The sequence below is a fragment of the Anser anser genome (assembly GCF_964211835.1).
Source record: "Anser anser genome assembly, chromosome: 8".
In the NCBI taxonomy this organism is placed as follows: domain Eukaryota; kingdom Metazoa; phylum Chordata; class Aves; order Anseriformes; family Anatidae; genus Anser; species Anser anser.
This window is the reverse complement of record NC_139728.1, coordinates 18103980-18128861: the sequence shown is the minus strand read 5'-3', so window position 1 is coordinate 18128861 and position 24882 is coordinate 18103980. Positions and strand designations below refer to the sequence as shown.

The window sequence follows — 24882 nt, the reverse complement described above, 5'->3', positions numbered from 1 at the left end:
TACCAGAACCAAAAAGCTTGGTGGAGTTATGGGCCTACCAGCTGCTTCCCTTGATGCACAGTACACACAGGTGCTGACAAGTATGAGGAAAAAATACTGATATGTCCCACCAGTCCACTCTCCGCTGAGGAGAAGGGCTGCCTACTTTGCTGCACACAAACACCAATATAGTCACCAAGCATATTGAAATACAAATATCTTATTAAAAAAAAAAAAAAAAAGAGAGAGAGAGAGAGAGAGAGAGAGAGACCTTTCACGTGACGTTGCCAGTTTGTTTTCTCTCCAAAGCATTGTTTATGCTCCCGTCACCACCACTGCCACAGGCATTTATGTATAACCCATTCTACATTCATTTGGAAACTGAAACCTGTATTTGACATTGCAGGAGGACCGTTTTAGGGCTTTGTTTCAGAAGGCTGTTTGCTTTTTCCTGTTTGTAATTGAATGAAGCTTTGTCATTTGTCAATGTCCATCTTTTTCATTGTATTTTGTTGATTTCCAGTATTTGCTTCATTCACAGGTGTGGTGCTGAATTACAAACTGAAGTTCTCTGTTTTAAAACAAGGTTACTTTCTCAGTGAAGGCCATATTTTTAAATAATTGTTCCTGTAATCATGCAACATGAGACCCCACTAACGTCTAATAGAATCCTAACCTGCATGGACTGCAGAGACACATGAAGAGGGAATACTTGGGAGAACTGGAGAGGCTGATATCTTATAAAAAGGAGGGTGTTACCACGCCTGTTCATAAAAAGGCCTAATGACTGAAAAAGTCACATCCAGTCACAGAAGGTCCACAAAGGTCCTAACACTTGTGCTCACTTTCCCAGAAGCCACATATGCACCGCTGATGTTGCGAGTACAGTGTGAGGAGGAACACCCAAATGCTTGGACAGAGCTCAGCAAGCCTGCACAGGCTCTGTCCTTCGAGGTTCTCTGAAAATGAGTGTTTTCTTATATAAATGATGCACTTTCATAACTTCTGCACAATTTTAAGTTTGCATAGATTTAAAGACTTTGTGAAACTCAGCTCAAACTTTGGACTTCGTTTTCAGCTAAAAGTACGAAAAAGACTTTTTTTGTGACATAAGAGCTGCAGCAAGAGTTTATGGATCTCTGAAGAAGCTATGCAAGGAGTAATTGTATTTAACAAATTCTATTTGTATTCCTGTATTTAGTTCCTTAAATCTACCCTGAAATTATTCTTCGTCCACTCACTGTTATTTTTCTTGTTAGTTTCCTTGTCACATTAGCAGGAAATTCCCATGCCCCACACCAGTGCCACCAAGAAGAAAAACTGCACTCCTCATTCGATCTGTTACAGAGTAATCTCTCTCATATTAAAAACTCAGGGTATGTTTAAGTATGCTATTGGGGTATTGGTAGTTAAATAAGATATAGAAGCTTTAATATTTTGACAAATTTTCAGCAAAATTATTGTTTCACAAAAGAGTTTTTTTGATTGTATTTTTGTAGGTGGAGAAAGCTCACCAGCTTTACCATATCTCTCAGTAGAAAGCCCATCCACCTGTAAAGCAGAACCTTCCCTGACAGAAAAGGCAACTTAAGTGTGCTCAAAAATTATTTTTCAGAGGAAGACATGGGATTTTGGACAATAAATTAAACCAAAAATAAAATATTCTTAACAGCTTTTCTACTCAGTCAGTCACTGCTCTAATACAGTTAACCTTAAAACTCATACACTTTAAAGGTCAGCTATCGATGTTCTCCAAAATCCACAGCTCTGAAAGGCTACGTAAACACTAGAGCTAAAAACAAGGTTGGCAGGAGGGAACACCCCAAAATACATTCACATATATATGTATATCCCCCAAAAGGTGTCCCATAGAGAATTATTCCTAAATATTTCTAAAAGTGGGTAGAATTGTCCCTAAAATAATGAAGATGACTTGCTATACCACCAATCTGCACACATTAATACCATGTCTCAACACATGGAGTAGTTAAAAGGATTTCCACTTGTCTAGTTTTCTTGTGAATTGGCAGGAAAAATACAGAAGCTTGCAGGAACTAGCACCAATATGAATTAAACTTTGAAACCACACACCAAATACCTAGCACCACAAAGGTACCTCACATGACAATGAAGGTGAAGGTAAGTGATTTAGAAGAAGTGATATTCACTTAAAAACAGAAGTGGAGACACAAAAAAGTGATTAACACTAGCTGTTCCAGTAAAATGTAGGCTTGCTGGCATCTCCCTCCTTTCATAACTTTAAGTTTAGAGCAACACAGATTTCTGGAACAGACTAGTACAAGCTGAGGTACCAGTGCCTCACAATACAGCACTATCAATCTGTTTCACCTAGTTTCCCAAGTATTTAAACAAACGCAGAAAATTCAGGAGGGATGTTTAAATTAACCCTTACTGACTGCAACCAGCACCAGCTCCCAAATTTCAGAAGACCAGATCACCAGTGATTGCATCAAATTTCAAGAGTCTCTGGGACTTCATGTTGGTCCCTATCAGAGTTTTTCCATTTTCTCCCTGCCTCTCATTTACAGACACAGCATCTTCATATCAGCTCATTTCTCACAGCTACCCATATCTAAGGTTCTCCATTTCACTACTTCATTTGTTGAAAATAATCTTCCACACACATACTATCATATCTTCCAGTAAATACATTCAAAGGGTACATTTCTCTTTCGTTTGGCCTCAGCTCTACCAGTTTTCTGCAGCCTATCCATCCATCCATCCCCTCCTGATAAACACAATCCACAGATCCCAGGAGACATTCCCAATTGAGTTAGGGAGGAGAACTAAGCAAGCACAACCAACTTTACCAGCTTCAGCCTAGCTTCCTGCATCCAGCCTCTCTTTTCCATTCCTTACTGCTGTCCTTTTCTTCATCATTGGCTTCTACTAAAAAGAAAGCCTGGCTTAGCCAGCAAAGATCCTTATCTGACACTGATTGGCCAGATGCATTATTGTTGATGCAAAACAGTGTTGTGGGCAGAGAGGCAGCTAAACCCCATGCTACCACGGTTTGTCACATTTCCAGCAGGCAAGAGACTACGTGCGCTGCTGCCTTTTTCCACTTGTAAGAATAGAAGTAAAAGCTGGAACATACATGCCCTATTTTCTATCTGTGTAGTTCCTTTGTTTACATTTTTGTCTGTTTGTATTTTCTTCTCTTCAAGGAAAGAAGATTAGACATTAACATGGGCAGTAAAATCAGCCTCACCCCTTTACAATTAAATTTATATTTTTCCTCAGAAATGCCAATATCATTCCCATCATAATTTAAAAACAAACAAACAAACAAACAAACAAAAAAACACCGCTTTCTGCTGAAGGAAAAGTAGAACGAAAAGGTACTTTTATTTTTATCTGGTACTTACACTTCAAGTAGCACTGATACTATTACCATCATGAGTGAAGGATATAAGCAACACAAAGTTTTTGCAGAGAAAATCAGCATCTTCCTACTGATATAGTTGAGGAGAAAATAGAAGGCCCTTTTCAGACTTGAAATATAAGTAGCTCATGCGCACATTAAGAATAACTGTTTTGAATTAAAATTCAAATCTTGATTAAGTGGATGATCCTAGTCTGTCTAGCACCTGTGCCTGAAACAGGCTTTTAGGCATTTTTCATAGTCTTCTTCTTTTCCTCAGTCTTTTTTTAAAGAGGTGGAAAGAGGTTTAATGATAGTTACTTACTGTGGAACTAAGTGGGTAAAGATGCCTGTGCTAGAATCATTAAACCTTATTGTAATGCCCTATGTACAATATTCTTGTTTTTGACTATCGGGCTTATTTGTTCCACAGAAATTAACACATAGATTTCTGGTGAAAATTTAGTCTATTACAAAAATACAGGAGTTAAGCTGATGACTCTACTTTAGGAATAGCTTGCACAAAACCATATCACAGACTGGTGTTTGGTACAGTGTGCTACTGGAAACATCAGCTCTCTGAGGGGATGTCTAAGGTCTAGCACAGGACTCGATTTCTCCCCTGTGAATTTCAATATCAAAACTTCCATTGTTCTTGACTGTAGCACTATTGTCTGTTCTGGCACGTAGGCTAGTATACGAGCAGGTGACTCTGCTGTGCTCACCTACATTTTTTCATGCACTTTCAATCAGAAAGGCTGAACTACAAGAAGGAAACAGCTTAGGCATCATCTTTCTAGCAGTCCATAAACTGCCAAGTAAAATAGGAGGAGAGTTAAAAAGGAAATAAAACCCTCTGAGGAAGGAGATGGAGGGGACTGAGCAATTCTCTGAAGACATATTTTTATTGAAGTATACAGTTATTGATACAGTCTGGAGTATACAGCAACAAAATACATATGTGCTGTCTATGAACGAAAGTGATTCTTTGAAGGGATTTCTCTGCTGTTTTCAGAGAAGAGGATAAATTGACACAGATGCAAAAAAAAATTAAATTTCTGCTCCACCTCCACTGTGTAATTATGATATTACTGAAACAAGTTTTTATTTACATTTATTATTTACATTTATTTGACTAAAAAGTTTCAGTGTTTTTTTTTTTCAAATGATTTTATAGCACAGATTTTTCTGTGTAGTATTACATTCCTCTTCCTTACTTTACTTCTTTTCTTCCTTTGTCTATATTGTTTTGTCTCTTTTTGTTTCTCCTTTCCATTCTCTGTCTAACTTTCACTGCTATTATATTGTGAATATCATGCTATATTTTAATATCCCCAGCATCTGGGATTAAGTGACCATGGGATGATCTCAGTTTTCAACTACTATACACAAAACTAATTTCCTACAGATTTGTATCCTTTGTTTAATTCCTGTCTCATAAAACCTACAATAATCTCATTTTCCCCTTTAAACTTGAAAGCATGACTAAGGAAGAGATAGCAGTACTGAGACTACTCTGGATATGCAAGTACTAACCAGTCAGGCAGCTGATACCCAGACAAATTCACTGAGACCGAGTACTGTCTCCTTCCCCCTCAAGGAGAAAACCCTAGGAATTTTATTATTGGGATTACTATTATTATTCTATGTGTATAACTTTTTAGCTTTTGTGGTTAGAGAGAAAGCTTGAAGAAAAGGCAAATTAAAAGAACCACAAGCCATTATTTCTACAATATCAAACTCTGAAGAACAATTTCTGTATAAGTGGGATTCATAGTATCACTTAATTGCCAGACAGACATGCTTCTATGCATATAGATACAGATACCCTCTTTACTTGCCCTTTTGCCAGCTCTCACTACTGTGTTTGAAAGGACCTGGGGGAATCGGTCGATAGCCAGCTGAATATGAGCCAGCAGTGTGCTCATTTGGCCAAGAAGTGCAACAGCATCCTGGCTTGTATAAGAAATAGTGTGGCCAGTAGGACCAGGGAAGTGATTGTCCCTCTGTACTCAGCTCTAGTGAGGCCGCACCTCGAATACCATGCGTATCCAGAGAAGAGCGACACAGCTGGTGAAGGGTCTAGATAATAAATCTTACGAGGAACGGCTGAGGGATCTGTGGTTATTTAGCCTAGAGAAAAGGAAGCTCAAGGGAGACCTTCTTACTCTCTACAGCTACCTGTAAGGAGGTTGTAGCAAGGTGGGGGTTTCTTCTCCCAAAAAACAAGCAATAAGGCAAGAGGTAGAGGTAATGGACTCAAGTTACACCAGGGGAGGTTTAGGTTGGATATTAGGAAAAATTTCTTCACTGAAAGGGTTGTGAAGCATAGGAACAGGCCGCCCAGAGAACTGGTTGAGTCTCCATCCCTGGAGATATCTAAAAGACCTGTAGATGTGGTGCTTAGTGGCACATGGTTTAGTGGTAGACTTGGCAGTGCTAGGTTAACAGTTGGACTTGATAACCTAAAAGGTACTATCCAACCTAAATGTTTCTATGATTCTATAAACAATAAAGCAGCCACAGGGCTAGTGAGTGATAAGTAGGAGCTAGGTCTACAAGTATCCTTTCTCCACCCTTTTTGTCAGTTGGTATGTTTGTCCATCTGCAGAGCAAAGCATAGTGATGTGTCTCAGGTGAACAGCAGCTCTAACATGGAACATAGGATATAAATACATCCGTTTATCAAGTCCTTTTGATATTCTAAGAAGAATGGTGATAAATATATTCATACATAAAATAAACTATTGATTATTGTTGTAGCTATGAAGGTTAGTTTCGCAGTACAAATAATACTTAAAAACTCAGTAGTACACTTTGATTCTCAGAAACACAAAACCAAAACAAAACAAAACCCTGCATGAAGCTGAGATTCCCCTATCCTGTGGAAAGCACAGTGTAATACAAGTTTTACTTGTTCCACTGCATAGATTTTCGACAATGAATTAATTACATCTCACATAAATGATAGCAGAATTCACAAGGGAAATCAAGTAGTCCTTAATTTGTTGACTTTCTCCACTGATGATAGCACATTCCGGTGCTATCGTAATTCTCATCGTGAGTCTGTAAGCATTTTCCAAGTCAGAACAGCCCTCAGCCCTGTCTTGGTCTAAGCAGAGAAAGTGGGGGGTTGTTTGAGACTGAAAATTATTGTGAAAATGAAGAAAAAACTGCAGAAGATAATTCCAAACAAAGAACATAGGGAGACAATAATAGTAATAATCTTCTCTCATTTTTAACACCTTTCACCTTGAAATTTTCTAAAGCTCTTTCAAAATTATATATATAGGAGTAGCTTTACCAGCTGCTGAAAAACAGTGGTATCTGAGAAGGAACACAGCTAACTGCAGGAGAAGAAAGGATTTGCTGTTTTCTTCCACTGCAATGTTCCTTTCTCTTTCCACTACAAATATAACATACAGAACACCTTTTTTGAAATGTATTTCAAGGTTGTCATCCCATTCTCTAAACTCACTTTCAAGACCTTTCAACATTCTTCACAAGTATTTTACCATCCAACATTAACTTAAAAATAAAATCACTTTTCCCTTCCCGTACATGCACTGACATCGTAGTGCAGAAACAACTTCCACAGTGCAGCCACACCATCTCTCACCTGGAATCTCTCCTCATCTTCCACAGTGGCTGCCTGCAGTGGTAGAGTCCTCCAGTGGTTTGAGGCATGTTGGCTTCCCTGGAGGCTGCCCTGTGCTCTGTGGTCTAAAAACATTTTTACTGGTAGATATAACTTGCCAGCTTTTCAGGGCAGGACCAACTTCCCATCTTGGTGTTCTAAGCAGCTCATTCTAACATCCTACAGGATGTGGCACGAACCTAGCAAATACAAAAACACCAGGTAATTAATATAAAACAACACCAAGCTAATGTTTATTTATATCCAATATTGGAGCGTATCAATATATTTCTTCATTTAAAAAACAAACAAACAAACAAAACATTTCACAAAAGACATTCTTGTCATTCAGTCATTTGTTAAAAAGTAAAAGAGTTAATTTATGGAATTAATTATTTTGTACAAGGTCTACAATCATCCCTTTTGAACAGAACTATTAACATTTTATTTATATTCTTTTACTTGCATTCAGACCTCAGTCAAGGATCAGGTACCCACTTTGCCCTCTCAGCAAATAAAGAGACAATACCTGCTATAAATATGTGCCAAGTAATTACTTTGTTTAGGGACTTTCTCTTTTTTCCAGAGTGCCTTTGTAAAAGCAGAGCCTGCCAAAGACACTAACTTGGATTTTCCCTAAAGCCACCCAACACTTTCTGAAATTGCATTTGCTTCACAATTAGAAAATTCATCATTTGTTCTTTTTCAAACTCATATCCAAGGACACATCTACTTTCCCATGTACTTTAACCATGCAGAGACCATAAAGTCAGCACACCAAGAAATATTTCATTATCAAACCAGTGAAAGCAGAAATGAGATGAAGAGTGTCATACATGAGGCCTCACCTCCTACTCTGTCATAAAAATTTGGGAGCTTTATCAAATTCCATCAGGCAGACAGTAATGCAGGACATAAAATACACAGAATCATTAGCCAAACTAGTAAGTATTGAAAGAAAAATGTTTTATACTTTTTCAGGGTCATTCTCAGATGGAGGATCGTTGCATGAACGAATCACAATCCAGAGAAACAAGTGAAAACTTTCTCCCTTGCAAAATGCCTGTAATGCTCATCTCACCCACAGCGCTGTACAGGATCATGTCTCAGGTTATAAGTTTGCAATGAGAGAACAAAGGGAAATTTCAAAGTTCTTTCACTTGGCCATAAACTTTTTGGAGAGGTTATAGATCTTCTAGCAGAAACCGCAATGCTCCCTCTGGAATATGACCTGCCAGTTTCTACAGTAGAAGAAAGACCAGCAATGAAAATGTCCCAATTTCCCATTCTTTCCAGCAGAGGCTTTTCACAGCTTTCCTTGTGTAATTGCACATAAATTATGTACTTCCTTCAAAGTCAAGCTGTCCAAAAGACCACATTAACAGCTCCTGCATCTTTTCTTTCACTTGCTGTGTTCTTCTTTGGACCAACATTCACCCATTCACCTCCTAACGTGATGACTGCATAATGCTCCTTCCTTGTTCTTTTTTTTTTTTTTTTTTTTGGTTTGATTCCATCTCTGTTCCCGATGACTAGGTTTCCTCTTCATTAATTATTCTGAATTAATGGTAAGTGCTTATTGTGTTGTACCCAGTATCTATCATCAACAGTCAAGTAATAGCAGGAATCCTGACTTCTCAAACTCACCTCTTACAAGATACAAGAAAGCAGAAGTCTGAATAAATTTGTTTGAAACTATGCCCACGTGCAGCAGCTCATGGTGCAGACCATAAAGACTGAAGTCTTGCTACAATCAGTTGCAGGCATGTACCGTTTCATAGTAAAATCTGAATTAATTTAACCTTGCTTTTGATGTATGACAGAGTGCTGTAAATTTGAGCTTTTCTTTCTTTTGACTGCTGACTGCTTTTGAATTAAGAATTTGTGGTACAAGCAATTTTCACTGAGTTCTGTCCATCATGGTTTCTTAGGTGAAACAGCAAGAAAAGAAAAACTCTGCTCTTCCCATCCTAGCTTAAATTTGGAGATTTTTCTCCTAGCCAGTTGCCAGGGCTAAAAAAGCTCCGTCAGCATCAGCTTAGAATTTTCCAGAATTTCCTCCAGTGCAAAAGGATGTCTGCTACAGCAGACCTACTGAGATAGGAGTTTCTCTGCTGGGCCAACATCTCTACTATACGCAAATTGGTACCACAAAAGGAGGAAGACCATCCAATCTCACTATTCCAGACTCCACCATTTATAATGAAGGGACATATGCCATAGACAGTAAAAGCTAAGGGACTTACTTAATTTACATGCAGTCAAGAACGCAAGACAGACTTCATCCCAAGCTATTTATGAGTTTAAGTCTGGGAGTTTGGAATTAAATATTACTTTGGAAATAAGAGCATAACCTGAAAATAATAGATGAGAGATTCTAGTACAGAAAAATCAATGATAGTTACCACACAATTATGCTTTCAGGAAAAATGAGCCCTCCTTCTCCTGCCGCATGTAATCAACTGTTAGATACATAGCAAACACAACATAGCTACCCAATATCAATATTAATTAGAGCTGAGGAAGCAGCTCTTAACAAAGAATTCATTTCATGAGTTCCACATATTTTGCAAATGTCACTGCTCTCCTAAATTTATAATTTTTCACTATTTTACAGAATATATACTTTCATGCCAGCTAACTAGTGTTGGAATTGTTACTTAATTAATTGTGGTTTGTCACAGAGATCATTTAAAAACATCTTCTCTTTTAATTTTGCTTTGTATATTTTAAATAATTCTCACAGAAAACAAGTTTTAAATGAGTTTATTGGGAGAACGGGAGCTTTCAGGATTAAAATGAACATTCTGTGAACATCTGCACATACATATTTTGAGTGATTGGGGAAAATGCACAAAGAACAGAATGATATGACTAAAAACAATGCTCTAAAATGCTGTGGAACATTTTGAGGAAATTTTGATTGCATTTAATAGTACCAATTTTAACCATATTCTGATGAACAAAAATTAAACTGTCAAAGAAAGGAAATACCTGCAAAACAGTGTTTCCCAACTGTTTTGCTGAGAAACACAAGGTCTTTCACAACCTCTGAAGTCCTGCCAGTGAATCGTAGATGTCGCTGAGAAGCCTGAGTCAGAGAAGCTCCTTATCTTCAGGCAAGTTCTTGGTCCCTATCATTTGCTAATAGACAACATATCCCCATGAGATTCACACTACAGATTTTGTAACTGAATTGAACATTGCTGTCTAATTATGCTGAAACCAATGCAGTAATTTCAGTCAGGACTTGGAAATCCATTAAAGCCTTATGTTGCATTAAATTTCCTAGCAGACCTCATTCAGTAGAGAATTTGTATTTCTCTTCTCCTCTTGCTCAGTGCCTGGCCTCTCCCCATACTTGGACTGCAGAGTCCGATGAATGTGGAAAGTCCTGAAGACTTCCCAAAAAAGTGTCCGTTGGACTTTCAGATGGGAAAAACTGAAGGAGGGAATGGGAATATAGTATCTAAGACTTCCACTGGTTTCAAAGAAAAAGTCAAACACACAGCAGCCAATTGTGCCAGAGCACAAACACTTTAGAAGTATAAAGTCTTGCAATCACAGTTCACTTTGCCAAGTATTTGACTTGTTCCAAGATTTAAATAAAAATATCAATACTGATGATGTTTTGTATTCTGTTTACATTTGAGAATACTCAGCAGCATTTTGGGATTTAGAAAAACTAGTTTTCAACCAGTTTTTATTTTGAATAAGAATATTCTACATCACTCAGCAGAGACTTTTCCTGTGCTATCGATAAAGTTTTTCAGAAAAGACAACTACCATTTATAAAAAATGGACTCAAATATACGTATTCTTCTCAACTCCTCACATCTTAAAGCATTCTGCAATTTATTTCCCCACTTTCATCTACTGAGATTCAGAGCAGCCATGGTGTGATTATATGTTTTTCAAGAATAGCTGATGAATACCTGAAAACTCTCCCACTGTGGGACATTCTGTTTTCTCAGGAATAAAAAAAGCAGCCAGAATGACACATTTTCTCTTTCTAAAAATAAACTGAAAGGCCAGAGAAATCAATGAAAAAAAATGCTGCTAAAACAGCACAAAACACAGAATACCAATTACATTTCGGCAATGTGACTAGTGAGATAGCCAGCTAATTACCTGATTCTGATAAACTTTATAACAAATAATAATCATATGGGTAACGCTTAATTCCTGCCTAACACTTCCATTTTCATAATGAAAAATCATAAAATATACCATACTACCTCTCTGTCTAAGTGAGATGTTGGTTATATGTCATTAGCCATTAAGAAAACTTACAGATGGATTTTGCTTTGGGAACAAGTTGATCTTTTCCCCATCTTGCCTTATGTGAGAAGGTGATTTAATTCACCTAGCATTCTCCACAAGGATTTCCTGTATTCCCCTGATCTGACAGTTCTGCATCCTACCTTGCACTCTCCTGGAGGTAGAAAGGAAAGGATCTGTCTGTAACCCCCGCTTATCTGCACAGGAATTCACCTCCACATACAAGGACTCCCTCCTAATTTGATAATCACCAAATATTACAGGATGAAGAGGTAAATTCAACCAACACGCGTTTTTCTGGGGAGATGACAGTAAGGGTGAGTTCATCCTTTTGCAGGTCCCAGTGCACTCCTCTGATTCGTAAACTCAAATATGTAGGAATAGTTTCACCTTGTTGGAGGATTTTTCAGGGCACTGTGGATATCATCACAGGTCTCCTGACTTTACCTCTACAGAGATGTTGCAGTGCTGGAGTTGCAATGCTGACGTTTAAAAAACTCTGGTTATCACGTACACTGTGTGCCCCCTCAAGAGGCATCACATTAATTCTTCTGAAGAATTCCTCTCTAATAGGCATTGTTTAACCACTAACCCAGAGGCAAAGAAACTACCCAAAATGGGGGAGGGAGAATATTGGCAGGTTTAAAGACAAAAATGGCTTGAAACCTAAGGTCAAGTAGAACTTCTGGAAACTTCAATTATTATAGGTTTCTAGATGTTATTAAAATTCAATCTAACACAAGATGCAGAAAGGACATGTAATGTAAAGCTGTACTTTTAAAGTATGAAAACACTTTATAAATAATATAGTCCCATCATTGCTTTGCATCCCTATGTCTGTATCCATTTTCTCTCTTTGTAAATTTTTTTGGCATGTTCGTACAGCAGATAGATTACACACTGGGATCCTGGTCTACGGCTGGAACATCTGGGTGTTTAATTAACACAACTAATACTATGGCTCCTTGGATATCCAAAGCATACAGCAATTTATTTCTGTCTGTCTTATAAACTGAGATTTCACTGAGCTGGCAATAACAAGTAAGAGTAGATATTACTAATCCATATACTTTTTTTTCTATGACAGAGATTCCAAACAACAACCATGCATGAAAGGTAAGAAACTTCAGTAGAAATCTTGCCCTGCACAGTAAACAAACAGCTGTTTATCATTGGCCTAATTACCAAGTTAATGAGATACTAATTTCTATATTCATAAACTATGCATGAGCAAGCATGAGTGTATGCAAAACAGAGCCTAGTGACAAATTTAATAAATAAAATAACAAGGTATTGGTAAATAAACATTAATGATCTTTAAAGCTAAGAATCAGGTTATGTTTTATGGGAAGCTTGCATAAGAAAGACATAATTCTAGCAAGTCTGGGTGTTTGTTTTTAACAGCATCAAACAAGTAATTCATTTAGAAAGGAAAAATATGTACAAATACAAACTTGGAATAACTGGGATGGCAGCAGGACTGAAAAGAGGTTTCAAAGTTACAACACAGAATCAAAATCAGTGAAATTAATCATATGCAGGTGCTGCAAGACAAGCAAAATTTTCTAGGATGTCTCCTATAAGTACAAGCAGTAATTCTGCCCTCCTTTACAATGTCAGAGTTGTGGTGCTTCACTAGAAAAGCTGGAGGAATTAGAGAGAATCCAGAGTAAAACAACAAAAATGTTAAGGATGTCTGGAAATCGTAAACTTTGAAGAAAGATTGAAAAAAAAAATGAATTTTTCCATTTAGAGAGTAAATATCTAAAAAGTGTGTAGTAAATACTTCAAATACATAAAATATTGCAATGAGAAGTATGACTAATTTTCTCCACACTTCCCTGAGGAGTTATGAACACTCACTGACAGCAGTGGGGACTTAATATGTTAGGAAATCTTTCTCAATAGTCAAGCCCTGGACATTTAGGCACTGGAACAGCTTATCTGTGAAAGCTCTGAAACCCTTGCAACTGGCAGGATTTTAAGAAGCAGCACGACAACCACATCTCAAGAGATTTTCACTTTACAGGAGGAGGATGAGATTGAATAGATGACTTTTGCACTTCCTTTCCAGAACTTCACTTCCATTATTAGCCATTTTTTGCTGATTTTGTATATATGAAAAGCGGAGTGAAATAGCTCCCTAACACCTCTCTTCTACAAAAATTGAAATCTACCAGCTTCCTCAACCATGCATCCTTGTGTCCCTCACCTCTGAGGAGGCAGTGTATTTCTAGGAGTACTGTGTCTCTGAGACAGTTTGCTCCCTGAAAATATACATGCTTGCATGAGCTGTGTCACAGGGACAGCAGAGATCAATTCAGAAATTTTCTCTTGCTGACTGGTGCAGGCGTTTCAACAGGATGATCAATGTATTTAGACAACCGTATTGGAGAGCATGAAAAATGAACAACCTGAAATCAAATGGTTTGAGAGCTCAGGATCATCTCAATTCAGTGTTCACCCTGGCAAAAACATGACAAACAGCAGCTTTTAAAAATAGTCACCGTTTCGGCTCCCCCCAAATTTTTTCAAAAATAATAAATGATGAACTGACACAAACATTACAAATCCCAGCCCATCAATGTGAACGTAATGGTAGCTGGCTACCATGTGCCTAAAAATAGTTTGGAGTTCTAGAAAATACGGATTGGGATGGTTTCATCTTTTTTCCTTGTTCATTTTAATATTGATTGGCAACTATGGCTCCTGTTTATGTGGAGATGGTAACTGCCCCCAAAAATACTTAAAAATGAGATTTTACTTGCATTGAAGATGATTGGTTTGACCCAATTTTCTCTGGAAAATCCAGAGCTAGGCATCCTCCCTTATTAGCCTTTATCCAGGCTTTAGTCTCCTCCTCTAGGAAAAAGGAAATTCAATTCCCTCTTCTGCTCACATGGGAAAAGAGAGTAAGTCTGTCTCTCACGTTGTGCGGAGGAGTTACTGAAATATCAGTAGAAAAGCTCATCACCTCAGTAATCTATTTCTGTTTTCTTTGTTTGCCTTTTTTGTTGTTTGTTTTTTTGTTTGGTTGGTTGGTTGATTGGTTGTTTTTTATTTATTTATTTATTTATTTATTAAACATTTATTTGGTTTGGCTGCTAAACTGAAGAAAAAAAAAACATTACGAGTACAGATATATTAACTATGCAGGTCATCAATTCCTGCATACTTCTCTATCTACTTACAAGTAGCTGGACTTTTTGAAAAGTTGTGTGTCTAATGGTAGTTAATAATGGTATGTTGGTAGCTTCTTCGTAGGTACAGCTGAAGCTAGCTCTGCATTATAAACCTTTTTTCTCCCTGCCAAATTCTCCCCCTATTATAAGGATGTTGCATCTTGGAAAAATTCTGGAAATCAGTCACGTTTGTTTTTCTAACCATCACGATCATTTCAGTCACAACACTATTTAAAGAATGACTCAGATGATAATGACTTTTCTTTCTAAAAATTTAGAATCTGGCTTTCAGTACATATTTTGACTCAGATGAAAGGATTGAGATGCAAATTCCTTATACTACATAACAGTTTACACATTTGTTGCACTTTGTGTATCTGAGAAGTCCCACAGATTTCTCAACATGTCAAAGTTCTCATGTCAAACTACTAATCTTTATTTCGTTAAGATTTTACTTATGGAAAAAATAAATAGGAAAGTTCCTAGGCTTTATAGTTCATGCCTACATTTATGTAATATTTAGTCAAGCAGGTAAAAATTGGATAAACATCAATAAGCTATTCCAAATATTTAATTTTTCCTTTCAAACTCCTGGACATTTTTATCTTAAGTGAAAAAAATCATATGGAAACACTTTTTAGATTCCTATCATGATGTTAGACAGAAAGACTTTCTAATTTTTAATGTTCAGTTCTGGTTTCAATGACATGGTGTTCATTCTATATTTTTGGATGCATGAAAGCCTGGTTTTCAGCTATATCAGAGCTTTCTTGACATAATTTACTTCAAAGTATTTAGTTGGAGAAAATGGAAGATATGCTGATCTCCTCTGGTTATTGCAGCTGTCTGGATCTCGGGGACTTCTGCTTTTTTCTTTTCCCTTTCAGAAGCTCTCTAACTCAAAGCTTTTATAAAATAAAATAAAATAAAATAAAATAAAATAAAATAAATAAAATAAAATAAAATAAAATAAAATAAAATAATAGTATTTTTCTGTGGTTGTTGGTTGGTTCTGTCATTCTTTAGGCTGGCTACTAGTGATCATAAATTGCCTTTCTTGCCTCATTCCCTTTAAAGCTTTAACTTAATTTAATATAATCATTCTTCAGCTTCATTGAGGTTCTAAACTTTAACATCACTGATGACAATAATATTCACTTTCTTTTCTTTTTCATTGATTGGGCTCTCAACTCTAAATAAACTGCTGAAATTACAAGGACAATATAATTTTAGATTGAAATTCCCCCCAAACTATTTACAACCTCGTTCAACAGTTAGTATATTCCTGACCTAATTCTTCTTCTAGCTACTAAGATAACAGAAATTTAACAGCAGTCACATTTTCCACGTATTTCCATTTGTCATATGTTTTCCAAAGTTAATTTCATCGTTTTGTGTCTCACCTGAGATTTTCTGGGGAGTGGGCATCATCTCCCACTCTGCAACAATAGATCTCTTTTTTACTCCAGCTATTTGTTATTCAGCCTCTAAGCCTCCTGCCTCAGCTTAGCAGTGTGAAGCGTTCTGCACAGCCTCACTAAATTCTCCTAGCGATTATACTGCTTTTGGTTTCTTTTAAGAAAATCAGGCCCACCACTGACCTAGCATCACTTCCTCACCTTGCTTTCAATCAGTCAGTCTGCTGCCATTTTTTATACCCTAGATGAAGCTGCTTCCAGTCTTTTCCCTATAAAAAACAGTGCAGTAATCTACACCAGAACCTTACATATAGAAATTTAATAGTGACTGTTAGTCATTGTGTATTGTCTTTTATTTATTTTGTATATAATTGTTTGTAATATTGGAAGAGGTGGCCTTTGACTCCATTTCATAAGGCCCACAGCCATGTGCATTGTTCTGAAATTGCTGGGTGTCACCAGAAGGCAGATGCAGCCCCCTGGGGGGGGTCTGAACCCCACTGCACCCTTCCCATGGGTAGCTTGTGTGATTTGGCTCAGGGCACCTTCCAGGCAGAGCATCTAGCATTCAAGCACCCAGTGCCAGCTTCCCTGCACTACAATTTCTATCCTGCTACGCAGAAGTCCACATACTTGTTGTGAACCAGGACAGAAACTGTGGTGATGTTTTGACATGCTAAGAGGTGTTTGCACTGTAGCAGAAGAGGAAAAGATGAAGAGATGGAGACAGGTCTTCCCTCACCTCAAAGAGTCAGCAGTGGATAATGTTAAAGCATGGATCAACATGCAATCTGCCACAAGTGTCTGGTGGCTTATTCAGACCTTGCCAAGGAAAAAAGCATTTCCACCCCCTGCTTTAAGTGAAGTGTTGATATAAAACCAATTGTCAAAACCTCATCATCCAACCATCTGATATTGATCCTTTCATGTCAGCCAGTGCTCTGGATTCTCTGAAAAATCAGCACACCATTGCTAACAATTGATCCAACAGAGTACAAAACTACCACGCCAGCCTCTGTCTTAAGACCTATCTTTTTTAAAATATATGGGAATAAAAATTTAACTCCTTGCCTTGCTCAAGTTCTTATAACCTACCTAGTGCTTGCTACTTCTCTTATCCAGCAAAAACTGCCCCGTCTTCCCCTAAAAATCACATAAAATTAATTCACAGACAGTATCCAGATTTTAAGTCTGAGAATTTTATAGAAGAAAGTTAAAAAAAAAAAAAAGAGTAATGCAGCTCAATTCTCAAAATCCTCTGTCATAGTAGCACAACCCAGGAGAATGAACAGAATATGAGTTCTCACTCTTAACCTCCTGACAAAATAAGTTAATCTTGATTGCCCTGTTGTTCAGAATCATAATTAGTGGGTATTTGAAGGGAGGCCTAATTCAGAGAGCCCAGGATGGCACCTTTCAAAGTGTATGTATTTTCTGCTTTGGCACACAGGAGGATCCATGTACTCATTGTCTTTTGATGGCTGTTTAGCTGCGACATTAAAGATCCTCTTTTCTCTCTGCTTGCCACCTTTTGTTTATCTCTAAATACAGCAGTAGATTTTTCATAGCCTCCTGGATGTGAAATAGACTTCTCTGCTACTCTCTCCCTGTGCGGTAATCTTGTTTCACTAACAATACAATAATTTAAAGTTATACTGGAAAATCCCATTAAATACCTTGACAGTTGAGAACAGACAACATTATGCTACTAAAAAGTCCCTGTAAAAGACTTAAAATCTCCCTGAGATGTGACAATAACTATCAGTCATTGTTAATTTAGTAATTTTCTCTTTAGTTTTATGTTCAGGTTTACTGCCAATCCTTATCAAGCTGCATTTGAAAGCCTGTTTAATTTTCTAAATTCAGAGAGGAGTCCACAAAATAGAAAGAATATTATCTGCAAATTAAAGTGAACCACAGAGAAGGTATAATAATATTAACAGGTTAGCTAAGGCATTACGTTGGGAAAATGACTAAGTATTCTGCATTAAGTGAGGGGAGAGTGAGATAAGCTGGCGATGTGATTTGGTTGTGACTGAATGAAGCAGCCTGAAGTTGTAAATCTGCAGAATTGCAGGTTTTTCTTCCTCTAGCACAGAAGGTTTGGAAGCACATCTACAGGATCAATTTCCATACAACGGGAAGCTGCTTTGAGAAAACATCGGCATAAAAATGTGTCGGACTGGAAAACAAAAGGAAAAAATAATTAAAAATAAAAATAACAAGAACAACCCTTGGGGGTAAAATTTCGCTCTCTTGATTCATCTTTGGAGTTTAATGGACAGAGAAGATGCTTGAAATCGTAGGCTGAGACTGTGCCACAGATGCATCTACCAGCCACGTCTGTAAGTACCATTTTACTGGGCCTTTCATTTGGAAGAAAAAGATGCTCCTACAGGATGCTAAAATCTTAGAGGGCCCAGTTATCCTAAATTATGTGTACAAAGGGCTCCCAGTGAAGCTAGTGGGAGCTACAGGTGCTCAACATTTCTGAAAGTCAGTTCACTTTTAGTTAAACATGAATTGAGCAGCTGAGCTGCAGGAAACTTGATCTGAATATTTGGAGCTTGGTTCTTTCATGAGATAAAAGACAAGGGACAAGAAGGAGGCTGGAACAGATCATAATGAAAACTTTCTCCAGTTATCCTTTTAAAGGTAGAGATAAGTGGTCTAGTTGTAAAATCATCTCTATTTATTATTTCTGTTTTCAGCCAGTGCTCCCCAAGGGCTTAATAATCTGCACAGAATCCCCGCCAGGCAGTGGTGAGGGAGCAGTGCCCTGGAAGACACGTGGGGTTGATGAGGGCAGCACTCAAACCTCAGGCACGAACAACAGACACCAGGACACCTTCACGTGCCAAGTCCCAGCACACTCCATGTGTGTGGTTGTACGCAGGTGTGAATTGCACAGAGGAAGTTTATCCCTACCTTCTACAACCCTCTGTTGCCCTGTAAGCTGCCTGCACTCCTTCAGTGGCCTCCTCATGACTGGCTCTGCGCAGTTTACCTGAGGTATGATTTATAGACTCAAAAACTAGTTGGTTCTTTGTTTGACTTCATGGAAGCTTTCTTATGTTACAGTTGTTCGCTATAAATTTAGTTAGCGTGAGAAAATCAAGTGCCTCAGTAACAAGTTGGCAATTGGTCAGCAAGTAACACACAGGTTAACAGTTTCTATTACTTGACATGATCCTTAGATGCTGGGATGTGGGGAAGCCTATTTTCATTATTCTTTGGGAAAGAAGTAGCCCACGATGGCAGAAGATTGTAGTGAGGGCTTCTAGCCATCCTCTGTCAAGCAGGGACTGCTCCCTATCCCCGTGGGCACTTCAGCTGGGCTGCCTGGGCAAACTCCTTTCAAAGACTGTTTATAATCTGTCATGAGGAGCACAGCTCTTTTTCCCTATGGACTGTGAGAAAAGAAAGGAAGGACACTCCTCAGCAGCCAGAATGAAAAAAATCTTTTAACTCATACAAAGTTTAGGGGAAAAAATGTTTCCTGAAGTCGTCTTTTTCCCCTCTTCTACTCATCTGGTCCAACACATCTTGTTGAGGAGAGTTACATTAGAAAGTTCCAGGCCAGTAAGTTTATAAGTTTATCCTGATCACTGCATCGCTGTACACCTGACAGTCATTTAGGGAGTTTTTCTAGGTTTAGATTATCTCTATTTGTTGCCACATTTGTCCATGAATTTCGAATGACAGTTATAATTATTTATAGAAGGTGATGTTTAAGTGATTTTTTTTCCCCATTTAGCTGGCCAGAGATCTTGAGTGACTTTGTAAATTGCTTTTAGACCAAGCTCTGGCAATACAGTGTTTAGTATGGGTTTCTTGAATATTATCTAAACAATAATAAGACATGCCTGGAAAAAGCCAACAAAGATAACCCAGGCTGGCTGTCTGCAGTGAAGTAATGGTGTAATGGCTAAAACTGAGAAGTACGAGGAAAATCTGCGACCCCCAAATACAATTAAGGAGCAAACAAGCTGAGACACAGAGGAATATCCCCAGAGTAAGACAAGCAAAAGAATGATGAATAACATCAGTGTGTGTTGTGCTTGATAGGGCCAGTCACAGCCATTACAGCAGTGATTCTTAAATGGGGGCAGGGGCATATGGTTGCACATAAGGCTCAGAAGTGTTATTATGTCCAGATATCACCTAGATCATTGTAAAATAGTACATTTAATGATTGTACCATGAGCTGTCCAGGAATACACATGCATGGAAAGCAATATGAAGTTTGTTATGCCAAAATTGCTGCATTGCTTTTAAAAATACATTTTTTTGCAGTCCAAATTCCTCTCTGGCTATTACAACAAAAGCATCTGTTCAGTGTTGCTGCTCAAGACAAGACTGCCTGCCCTTTAAGTGAATGGGATTTTCGGAATAAACAATCAGGATGATTATGCTTTCCACTGCTGCAGGGATTTTTATTTACTTCTACAGCATATTAATATAGACAAGAAAAAAAAAGCAGATAAACATTTTTTTGGTTGTACTAGATGGCAAAAGTATATAATTACATCGCTCAGAATCTCATCAGCTTCCATCAGCCTAAGCTATTTTATGAACATACTTATAACTGCCGAGTATATAGCAATTACAGGAAAGCATTCTCCTTTCTGAATGCATCTGCACATTTAGTATGGTCTGATCTAATTAAAGTCACTTCCATTAAAGTCATCTGGAGTATTTCCACTCCAGGTTAAGGCAAAGACACAATAAGCACAAGAGGACCGCAGTTCCTACAGCCAAATACTGGTATTAGAAGCTCAGCTTCAATTGTAACCAAATAAAAGTATTTCTAGAAATGATCTGAAACATGACCTGAATGCAAACCTAATCCAAGACAGCAAGTTCTTTGCCTTCGTTTTCTCTGTAGGAGTCAAAAACCCTCCTACTCAGTACAGGGTTGCAGGAAATTGAACTCCAAACAAACACAGTTTGGGGACAAGAAATTAGTGAATAAGACAAAGATCGAAGCTCCATGTTCCATTATTTACAGGCAGCTGGAATTGATCTCTGTATTTATCTCAAGTACTTTGTTTCCTGAGAGAGATGGTGATATATTTTAGGGTCTCCTGTGCCCTAAAAACTCTATCAGTGCTAATATCTGGATGACAATGGAAAGAAGTTAAAAAAGAAAAACTGTGTGGCAGTTTGGTAAAACTATTCAGATAGCCTGCTTTTGTTTGGTTTGGTTTTATGGAGAGAAGATCTGAAGCACTTTGAATGTGAAAATTTAACACAATGGGCAAGTTCAACAGACTTAATTCATATTTCACATTAAGTTCATATTGATTTTTTCTCACCAATATTCACTTTGTCTAAACAACCTTTCACTTTCAAAAGCCCGGGGAGACTGCCAAACACCATTTCATTAATAAGTTTAATAAGAATTGTTAAGTCTCACAAATATAACTAGTTCATGTTCATTTCACAGAAAAAAAAAACGCCACAGTTAAATATAAACGTTCCAGCTTGAACCAGTTCCACAACAAAATTAACTTAGATTTGTCAAGAGGCAAAATGCCTCTGTTCATATGATGAAAACGTTCTTAGCAAAAGTTTTTAATAGCTGAGCAGAAACTACACACAGTGTCATTGACTTCAAAGGCCTTTCACTTACTTATATTGAAAAAGCAGCTTTGTCTCACATGCTGGATTTGTTTTCTTTAAAGGAAAATCCATGGTATGTGTCTATTGACCAAGCATCAATATAAATTCAGAGTTTTGTTTTGTTTTTATGTTCAAAGGCAGATTTTTCAATGATAGGTTTTATTTTAAGTCTAACATGGGCTAGTTAATTACAAAGTCCTTTATTTTAAATAACTAGACTGGTGAGTATCTGCTAATGAAACTGATTTGATCTTTAGTTTTCAGTTTTCAAAATTAGGAAGGCAGAGAGCATATACCTATTATGTTAGAACAAAGGGCTGAGCACAGAGATTTAAAAAAAAGAGGGAGAGAGAGAAAAGGAAAAAAAAACAAAAACCAAAAAAACACTGTTTACCGCATTAAGACAAGGTAATTATATTTCAGGAATTCAAGCTTGTAAAGGGCTTAGTGACAATCTAACATTACTTTTCAGGACACACTATCTTCCATTTTCTTTTTCTGTGCATTGCCAATAAAACATTCATAACGTTTAGTACCCAGGCAGAATTTGAAGGAGACTTAATTAACTGCTTGGCACACCAGAAGAGGCACAATTTCTCTTAATTCTCATGAAAGAAAAGGAGTGCCGACAACCACTATGAGTAGGTGGTCTTGAGCTTGAGAAAGCCACTTCTTCCTTGAAAATGCCCCACAGGGGTGTGAGCAAGAATCATTACAGCAGTGACACAGACTGAACCTGCCTAAGAGAAATCGAGCATTTTACAGGTAACAAGCAGTAGAACAGTGAGTGGGAGCGTACCAAACTCCAAAATGGATATAAGTTAGAATAGCACTCTTGCTAACAAGCAGAAGAATTCCTTCTTACTCTTCCTGCTTGTCCCACTTATTTTTACATTTGAAGGGATTTCTGGGTTTGTTCTTTTTTGCCTTTTTTCTCCTTTTTACTAACTACTAGGTAACCTTACGTCTTATTGACAAACATTAGGCAAACAAGTAAATAAAGACAGCGAACAGTATAATTTCATTTCTTATAAAATCACATTACACAAGCCACATTTATATTTAAGTGCTTGAAATTAATAAACCTAAAGAAAGACTAAAACTTGAAAGCTGCCTCCTTCTTTTATGTACACATACATTTATACTTCAACACACACAGCTCTTGATAGCTTTGAGTCATTGCATCTTAGTAGTTGCTCTAGCCTAATTATTTTCGTTAGACACTAATCAACTTTCCCATAATTTCTGAGTAGCAGTGAGTTCCTAACAATCTCCACCAGAACAGAACTCATGAAACTCAATAGCAAGCAGATATCCTAATCTGATATTGCCAAAAATTGCATAAAACAATTTTACCACAAACAGAGTGATATCTCATTGTTAAGTCTAGATTGATAAAAGAGTTTGGGCTAGTTCTTGACTATTTCACAGTCTTTCCTTATGGCCCACCTCAAATAGCTTAACCTCTATGTATCTGCTTACTATAACTAAAATGAATATAATAGCAATATTTCCTTTATTCTTCATCTTCCTTGCCTTTGTGTATTCTCCAGCAAGGCATGTTTTTCACTTTGACATCAGTCCTGAAGGAGTGCTCACACTTCAGCAGAATTACCCATGTATTTGCTGCTACACACATTTAAAACAACATGCTGCAGTGGGAAAAGCACCACAAAGAACCTTCAGAAACACTGTGATATATAAACAATAGCTCCTTAACACCCCCCCATGGTTATCACATACTGACTTCTATACAGAACTTATTTAAAAAAATACGCAAGCAGTCGTCTAGGATTACAACCGAGCAACTCTGTGGTATTTAAAAAGTAATCTGAAGTTGACTCTGAGTAGTTTCATTGGCATCACACGATGTAGCAAAGTCACATGGGCTCTAAGTAGGCAGAAGCATGGCTTTAATAGGTATATTTTCTCTTCTTTTGTTATAATAAACATGCTTAGTTTGTAAACAGTCCAAAATCTTATTATGAACAATATTTGGCATTTATTAAATAACATCTATTCAAAAAACCGATTTCCTGTTTCACTGGGATTCTACACAGCCTACCAAAGCTGGTCTTACCAGATTCCTCTAGTGCTTTACCACAGTTTTCACCAGGCTGTGCACACAAGTACTCTTTGCCTCACTCTCCCTCTCGCGCTACCACAGACCAAACATCTTTTGTCTCTTCCATTTCAGCATCCCATAAAACAAATCTGTTGTCAATCTGAGGACACCTGGAATGAACTTAGCAGCAGATTCTTTGACCTTTTTAACACATCAGGGTCAAAAATCACCATCAGCAGTTGGAGAGAAAAATGTCAAAGATCAAAGTCTTCCACTCCCACTACTGTTCTTGTTTTCCTTTGTTGATATGTGCACTGCTGACAGAAACCAGCAATTTTTATCTTGAAAGTGCAAATATTTGATAGGAAACTGAGGCCAGCTGTATAAACCTAAAACAAACACCAAATATTTCTGTGATTCTTCTAATGGCACTGGAAAAGGTCCTTTTTAACAAACAAAATCTTTCTCCTGGAGGGTTTGTAAATCAAACATTGTAGCTTTTATTAATTGATAGACTGTTGATACTCAATAAGAGCTGACTTTAAATTCAACCAAACTGTACAGACTCCTTCCATTGTTGAGCTGAGATATGCAAAAAGTAAACACCATAAATCACAAAAACTTTGTTTTGTGCAAGTATTTCATGATAATATTATGCAACATTTTGGTAGCGTAGGCAATGTTTCTCAAAAATACATTTATTTTTAAATCAGACCCTCTGCAAATCTGTATCTTACAGAACAGTATTCATTTTCTTTTGCTTTCCTTGAAATAAACTTCTGCTCTTTTTTTTTCTGACTATTATTTTTCTCTGCTGACCTTTATGTGGCCCAAATTTTAAAGCACTGTAATGAAAATGCCTCCAAGCATCTTAACAGTTCCAAATTGTTTATATTCGAAACTGACTTCATCCCAAATCAAATGTCAATATATATTTGGTCTTTTAGAAAGGCACAACATAATTTTTGAAGTATGTTCAGAGAAGTATTGAAGAAAGAGAAGAAAAAGAGCGCAGAATCAAAAGAACATGGATTTGGTCTACAGTTGTACCTCATTTGTCTTGTAAAGTCAGACACTGAACACCCTCAGCTGTTCCCATTTTTCTGCCACTCAACTGAAAACTGAATGAGCATAAGGTGTGAAGTTGCCACTGAGGAAGTAGCTGATAAAGTTTTAGGGCATCTATCACAGTAGCAGTGAGGTTCCCCCCCCCCCCAATACACTTTTAATGTGAAGCCCCTTCCTTATTCCCTTTAACCATTTTCCTTTGCACCTCTTGTCATATGAGTGTCACAGTCTAAATTTGTTAA

General features: G+C 37.4%; 1 long non-coding RNA gene across 3 annotated transcripts in view; it reads right to left on the bottom strand.

Moving 5' to 3' along the window:
* The window catches only part of LOC310903335, a 581276-nt gene that overhangs the window by 322070 nt on the left and 234324 nt on the right, over window positions 1–24882 (bottom strand). For all 3 annotated transcript variants that reach the window (XR_014587462.1, XR_014587463.1, XR_014587464.1), the window contains one exon: window positions 6984–7201. This is a non-coding gene — a long non-coding RNA (uncharacterized lncRNA). The remainder of the gene's footprint in view (window positions 1–6983; window positions 7202–24882) is intronic.